The sequence below is a fragment of the Ovis aries genome, chromosome 4 (genome assembly GCF_016772045.2).
Source record: "Ovis aries strain OAR_USU_Benz2616 breed Rambouillet chromosome 4, ARS-UI_Ramb_v3.0, whole genome shotgun sequence".
Lineage (NCBI taxonomy): Eukaryota > Metazoa > Chordata > Mammalia > Artiodactyla > Bovidae > Ovis > Ovis aries.
In genome coordinates this window covers 12,657,665-12,664,551 of record NC_056057.1, presented here as the reverse complement: position 1 = coordinate 12,664,551, position 6,887 = coordinate 12,657,665, and the positions used below count along the sequence as shown (strand labels likewise).

Below are 6,887 nucleotides of genomic sequence, written 5' to 3'. Positions count from 1 at the left end.
CTTCCATGTGGGAATGCTTATTTACTTTTGCTTCCTTTTCTGCTTGAGTGAGTTCCTGGTTAGTTAGGGTGTTTTCAGGCGTTCTTTGCAACTTCCCGGTTTAGCCATTCCTGAACTTGTATAGGTCCCTCTTAAAGTGTTCGATATGATGGGACTGTAGAGATCTTGTCATCCCAATTCTTTTCATCCAAGGACTCTTTTTATTATGTTTTTATCTATGGACCCCATATCTTAAAAGATTTTTGACACTTAAATGAAATCACATACGTCACTGTCATGGATGTAATTCTAATAAGCAATAAAGCTAAATAAGTGTACAAACACTAGGCACTGTTCCCTGGAAATGGTTGCTTAATTTTGGCTGCCGTTCTTCTGATCCAAGGTTGATCACATGCTGGGAGAATTAAATCAGATATTGCAAAAAAAAAAAAAAACCGAACAGATAAATAACTCTGCTAACAGTATACGGTCTACCAAATCACATCTTGGAAATTTCTATGATGTCATCAACAGCAAATTAGAATTTCTGATCAGCACGTGATAACCAGTGTTAGCCTGCAGGGTTGATTTAATGCCTGCCAAAAGTAAAGAAACTTGACATTTTATTTAATTGCAATTTCCAGAAGGCTTTCTGAAATGTTGTAAATAGCTTGTGGCCCCCCCTTCCTTCTCTCCAGTTCAGTTAAGCCACTCAGTTGTGCCCAACTCTTTGTGACCTCATGGATTGCAGCACGCCAGGCTTCCCTGTCCATCACCAACTCCTGGAGCTTACTCAAACTCATGTCCTTTGAGACAGTGATGCCATCCAACCATCTCATCGTCTGTCATCCCCTTCTCCCACATTCAATCTTTCCCAGCATCAGGGGCTTTCTGATGAGTCAGTTCTTCACATCAAGTGGCCAAAGTATTAGAGTTTCAGCTTCAACATCAGTCCTTTCAGTGAATATTCAGGACTGATTTCCTTTAGGATGGACTGGTTGGATCTCCTTGCAGTCCAAGGGACTCTCAAGAGTCTTCTCCACACCGCAGTTCAAAAGCATCAGTTCTTTGGTGCTCAGCTTTCTTTATAGTCAAGCTCTCACATCCATACATGACTCTTTGAAAAACCATAGCTTTGACTAGACGGGCCTTTGTTGGCAAAGTCATGTCTCTGCTTTTGAATATGGTGTCTAGGTTGGTCATAACTTTTCTTTCAAGGAGCAAGCGTCTTTTAATTTCATGGCTGCAGTCACCATCTGCAGTGATTTTGGAGCCCCCCCCCCCCCAAATAAAATCTCTCACAAAGTTTCCATTGTTTCCCCATCTATTTGCCATGAAGTGATGGGACCAGATGCCATGATCTTAGTTTTCTGAATGTTGAGCTTTTAGCCAACTTTTCCGCTCTCCTCTTTCACTTTCATCAAGAGGCTCTGTAGTTCTTCGCTTTCTGCCGTAAGGGTGGTGTCATCTGCATATCTTTCTCTCCAGTTTAAAGCTAATCCTTCTCTGCTCTGAATCTCTTCCTGTCCCCCTTTCTTGGGAGTGTTGATGACTCCATCAGTTATCCCTTTGTCAGTCATTCTCTTTCTGTGTCTTCTTTAAACTCTTCCTCTCTCCTGGACATTTCCCTTCTACTAATAACTCTGTTTTGTTAGTGAAGCCCATCCATGGACTGTGTTTCTTTGTGTTTAACGCTCCATCTAGTTCCTTCTCCGACAAGCTCTAGGAAGAATAATGTTGACTTTTCAGTCTTCACTTGCTCGACTCCCATTCTCCCTTCTAAATAACTCAAATATGTTGCCTTCTCTCCATCCCCTTGCTGTTGCCTTGCTTAAGGCATGATACCTTGCTGGAATTTTTTATCCTTTAAACTTTTCTCTCTCATGTCTGGCTCAAAAATTCAATCTTACAGCTTCCTGCCATTCCTCTAACCAGACTGAACTTTCTTAAATATAATAATGCTAAAAACTAGTTAGTGGCTCCATGTTTATTTGCCAGAATGTTAACTAATGCTCAGCAGATTATCTCAATGGTAATAATATATAAAAGAAACGATCTAATAGGAGACAAAATGAAAAATACTGACCACACTTTACTCCTTCCCTTCTATTTTTTTTTTCCTTTTTAACCAAATATCTATTTCCTATTGTACCACAGGAGGTCATGAGGATAAAGAAGAGAGGAAACAGGTTTGAAAAGGACCAGCACCATAGGAGAAACACAGTTCTGAGGTGAGAATATTTTGATAAAAACTGTTCCTGCTCTACTGTGTCCATTTTGTTGGGATTTTAAAATTTGGGTATAATTGACATTTGGCATTGTATGAGTTTCTAGCGTACAATGTGATTTTCTATCTGTATATACTGCAAAATCGTAACTGGTTAACATTTGTCACCATGCCTACATACATAAAGAATCTGTCTGCAATATAAGAGACATGGAGATGTGAGTTCGATCCCTAGGTTGGGAAGATTCCCTGGAGAAGGAAGTGGCAACCTACTCTAGCATTCTTGCCCAGAAAATCCCAGGAGAAGAGCCTGGCAGGCTACAGTTCATGGGGTTACCAAAGAGTTGGACATGATTGAGTGACTAAACAGCAACATACATACATGGTTACAGGATATTTTTTCTCATGATTAGAACTTTTAAGATCTACTCTGTTAGCAACTTGCAAATATGCAATACAGTGTAATTAACTATACTTCCATTCTGACCTGAGAAATTCTTTCTCTTCTTTTCCGAAATTTTTTTCTCTTCTTTCATCTGTGTCCTTGATTGTATCAGTAAAATTTCATTTGAGAATCTGGTATCATAAGTTTCCCTTCTTTATTTTTACCAATAAACTGCTCCCTCTTCACTGTTTACCCAGCGTATAAGCGCAAATACTTCCTATTTAAAGCCACTTCCTTAATTCACCACACAATCTCTTCTCCCTTAACTGTCAAACTTCTGGCCTGATCTTTTTTCAATTATTTATTAGTTCTTTAAATACTTGAAACCTGACTTCTGCTCCTATTACTTTACCTACACTACTTTCTGTAGCTCTCATATTATCCAGCCATACTAAAGTACAAGCCAGAAAACATTACATATCCGTTGCTTTTTTCTTAATATTACTCACTTAGCTTGAATACTTTTTCTCCTGTACTTCATATGCTACTTATTTAAAACCTTTCTTCTTCCCCCACCTTCAGCCTTAGTAAGGTGTAATTGACAAATAAAATTGTTTATAGGGTACAAAGTAGTGATTTGATATAACCATCCTTTGTGAAACGATTAACACAATCAGAAGAACTTTCTCCTGTAAAGACCTGTGCCAGGGGCCAGCACGAGGAACTCCGCCCATGGCACAGGTCATGAGGAAGGAGGCTTGGCATACGCAAAGGCGTGATCAAGCCTCAGAAAACCCCCTGTTCCCAAGCATCTACCCCCAAAACCAGAGTCTATCTACTTTACTGTTTCATGCTCTCGCCTACACCTCTGAGTTTATGGGGGGCTGACCCCCATTACCTCTCTCGGAGAAGGAGTAAATGTGCAGCTCCAAGTCAGTAAAAATTCCTGGGCATGACAAGAGTGTTTCAGTTTATGGACTCCCCTGAAGGTTATCTAGCCCACCTGTATAGGTTCGTCCAGCCACATGTGATTGTTTACAGCCTCCTGACCGTGAGAGGCACGAGATGTTTTAGACTTACTAAAGGCAGATTCTTTTGGGAAGTTAAAAATTATTAGTGTAGTGGGTTGGTTAGGAATTATATTGGTGAAGGGTTTTTCATTTGTTGTGCCAATAATTGCTGCTAATTCCCTGCCCTGGGAGTGACAAGGGTGTCTCAGGTCAAACCTCTCTGCTGGCAGACTAGCTTGTGTGACAGGATTATCCATACTCCTGCCACTATGCACATGTTTGTTTACTACCTCTCAACCGTAAACAGCACAGAGAGTTTGGGAGTATTTTGAGAATCTTAATTAGCATAGGGCTTTTCTCATTGTTGAGTCAATGATTGCCGACAGGCCTCCATATCCTTAGGCACCTGGGAATATATTAATCAATGTATTTGGAATATAGAATAGGAAATATAGTAGTTTTTAAGGTTAGTAGTACTAGACTTTTTGAGTTAATGAATTTTCTCTTTTGTAATAGATCACTGTACTTTGTTATAAATCACTGTGTCCTTGCTATGTAAAAATGTAACTGTATCACTATCTTAAGACTAAATAGATCTTAAGGGGAACATTGATGAAAGGGTTTTCATTTGTTGGGCTGATGTTTGCTGCTAAATCTCCATATTCCCTGCTCTTATAATGAATATAACTAATGTATAGGAGAAATAAGTATTAACCTTTAAGCATATAGGAAAAATAAGTGTTAACCTTTAAGATTAATCATGTTAACCTTGGGTTAAATAAATTCATTTCTTGATTGTAACTCACTACACCCTCACCCTATAGGAATGCAACTTTATTTGGAGGGTGGTGCCTGGTTTAAAAAAAAACACCCTTGGAAAAAATAAGTCTTTTGGTTATCAGAAAGAAAGGGTCGTAAATGTCAGCAGGCCTCATGGCCAGAAGATGATGTAAACCCCTAAGATCTTTTTTTATGTAAAGCACCTGATTTTGATAAAGGTCAGGACTTCTGACCCCCACGTGACTCTGTATTCATCCCTATGTGTAACAAAAGGTATATAAGCAAACCTAAAAAATAAAGAAATCGGATCAGTTTCCGGAAAGACTGATTCCCCCATGTCACTTCTTTCTTGCTCTCCGTTTTTCTGGCTGAATTTCCATCTGAAATGTGGGTACTCACCAAGCCTGCTAATTTCACCTGGGCTTCTAAGATCGGACTGGGGAAGCCTCAGTGCCTCCTCTCCTTCGGGAGAACGGAAAGATGCCTGTGGCCTATGTACGTGGTGATTGGTATTCCATGTAAACCAAGTTATTCAGCCTCTTTTTCTCTGCTAATTTTCTAATCCCTCTCTATCTGTAACTAAATAAGTTATTTCCAAGAACGCCGACTCTGTCCCCACCTTCGAATCACCCTGGATCCACCGGGGCTGGACCCCAGCAGACCTGCAACATTTTGCCTCTTCGCCAAGGCTCCTTGTGGGAATATGGCTCTTTCCCCGCACAGGGTTTGTCGTGGTACTTTTGTTTCTGGGTATGCTTCAGTATGCATGCAGCACCAGACAGCACCCAATCAGAGTAGGTGTTATATCTTCCTTCCTTGTGCATGTTGTGTTTATTGGGAAACTACCAGTTCTTTTGGACTGTATCCCACTGTGCCTTGTAATCTACTCAATTATTTTGTTTATCTCCCTCTTCTTCATTCCTTTCCCCTCCAGATTTTGTGCAGTGGGGCACAGGGAATTAGTACTTTTTGTTTTATTTGTAGGGAAAACTTGTGAAAGACTTAGAAATATACCACGATATTAGGGTTGTCTTCAATGGGAAATTGGGCATTGTCCAGCTTATCTGCTTCTGTCCGGTCTTTTATTGTCTTTGAATTATTTTGCATTGCTGTAAGTTATATAATACTTATAGTAATGCAAATGATTCTTGTCCATAGAAATGCAAATTGTATCTCATTGGGATTCAGTTGATTATTGCTCTGTGGATATTGAGCAGTTTTGAAGTTTTACATTTGTTAAGCAAATTTATTTCACCATTCCTAATGCCCAGATATATGATTCTTTGAATTCTCTTTTGAACCAATTGTAATGTCTTTCTGGTTCATTCATTAATTAGTGAATTAAATTAAAGCTTTGACACATGTTAATTTTATGTTATGAAAATCATGCTATATTCTCTTCTAAAAATTATCTTTTAATACATGAATATGCCTTGAACTTAATAAATATTAATATTTCTTAAGTTCAGATCAAAAATCATTTTAATGAAGAACATTGGAAAATATTGAGACACCTTTCTTAGAATTTTTAAGACTATAGGATACAGATGTATTTTCCAAAGTGAATTTGGCTTGTTTGAACAAATGAACAATTTCCTATGCAAGACTGACAAACTTGCTTTTATCACAATGAATTTTAATATTGGCCTTTTGATTTTTTGACTGAGTGTACCTCAAACAAAACAAAAGCCAAATATCTGATTTGTGTGTATTTAACTGTCAAAAAAACTAATACAAAATAGTAAGAAATTATGAAGTATTACACCGTTATTTTATTACATGCTTTTAGTTTTTTTTTTTAATCTGGAAGATTTCACCTTAAAAATTATGCAGATCTCAGTAATCATTTGGGAATTGTATAAAGTAAAAGTTTATATACGATATTGTATTATAGTCTTCAATATCATGTGTAAGAAACATATCATGGTTGGGAAACAGCTGGAAGTCAACTTTAAAGTCTCAGGTCCTTTCTGTCTAAATTCTCTGTTTATCCCAATTATATTCTGGTTCTCACACCATTTCAGCGTCTCTTTGAACTTTGCTTCTGCTACCGGTTGTGGTGTTTTCCACAGTTATCTGTACTATTGAGAAAGCTCTTCATTTCCTACCTTGGTAGAATCATTCACTTCACTGTTTGCACAAAGGTGAAAGCAGAAGAGATAGGGGGGAAATGTGGACAGATCAGAGAGGTTTTAGCAGTAAAACCTGACAGAACATGCCAGTGGATTGCTTGTGGGAAGATAAGGGAGGAAGAGAACCTGGGGTGATTTCTGTTTCTGCTTGAGCAACTGGTGGCTTCAGGGATCACTTACCTACGTGGGAAAGATTGTCAGAACAGTTCTTCAGTTTCTTCTTCTTTACATCAAAGCCCAGACAATCTAATACATATTAAATTTTCACATGTGAAATTCTGCCCTGCGCCTCCGCCATCTTCAGTACCCTTTCTCCAGGACAGAAATATGTATCATCCACTTTATTCCCAAATTACACAGTTTTCTCTCAGGTG

At 38.5% G+C, this 6,887-nt stretch overlaps 1 long non-coding RNA gene across 1 annotated transcript in view; it reads left to right on the top strand.

The window, feature by feature from the left end:
- Positions 1 to 2,114: 2,114 nt before the first annotated feature.
- LOC132659661 (uncharacterized) overlaps positions 2,115 to 6,887 on the top strand; it is a 66,590-nt gene continuing 61,817 nt past the window's right edge. The window contains exon 1 of the long non-coding RNA XR_009600324.1: positions 2,115 to 2,210. This is a non-coding gene — a long non-coding RNA (uncharacterized LOC132659661). The remainder of the gene's footprint in view (positions 2,211 to 6,887) is intronic.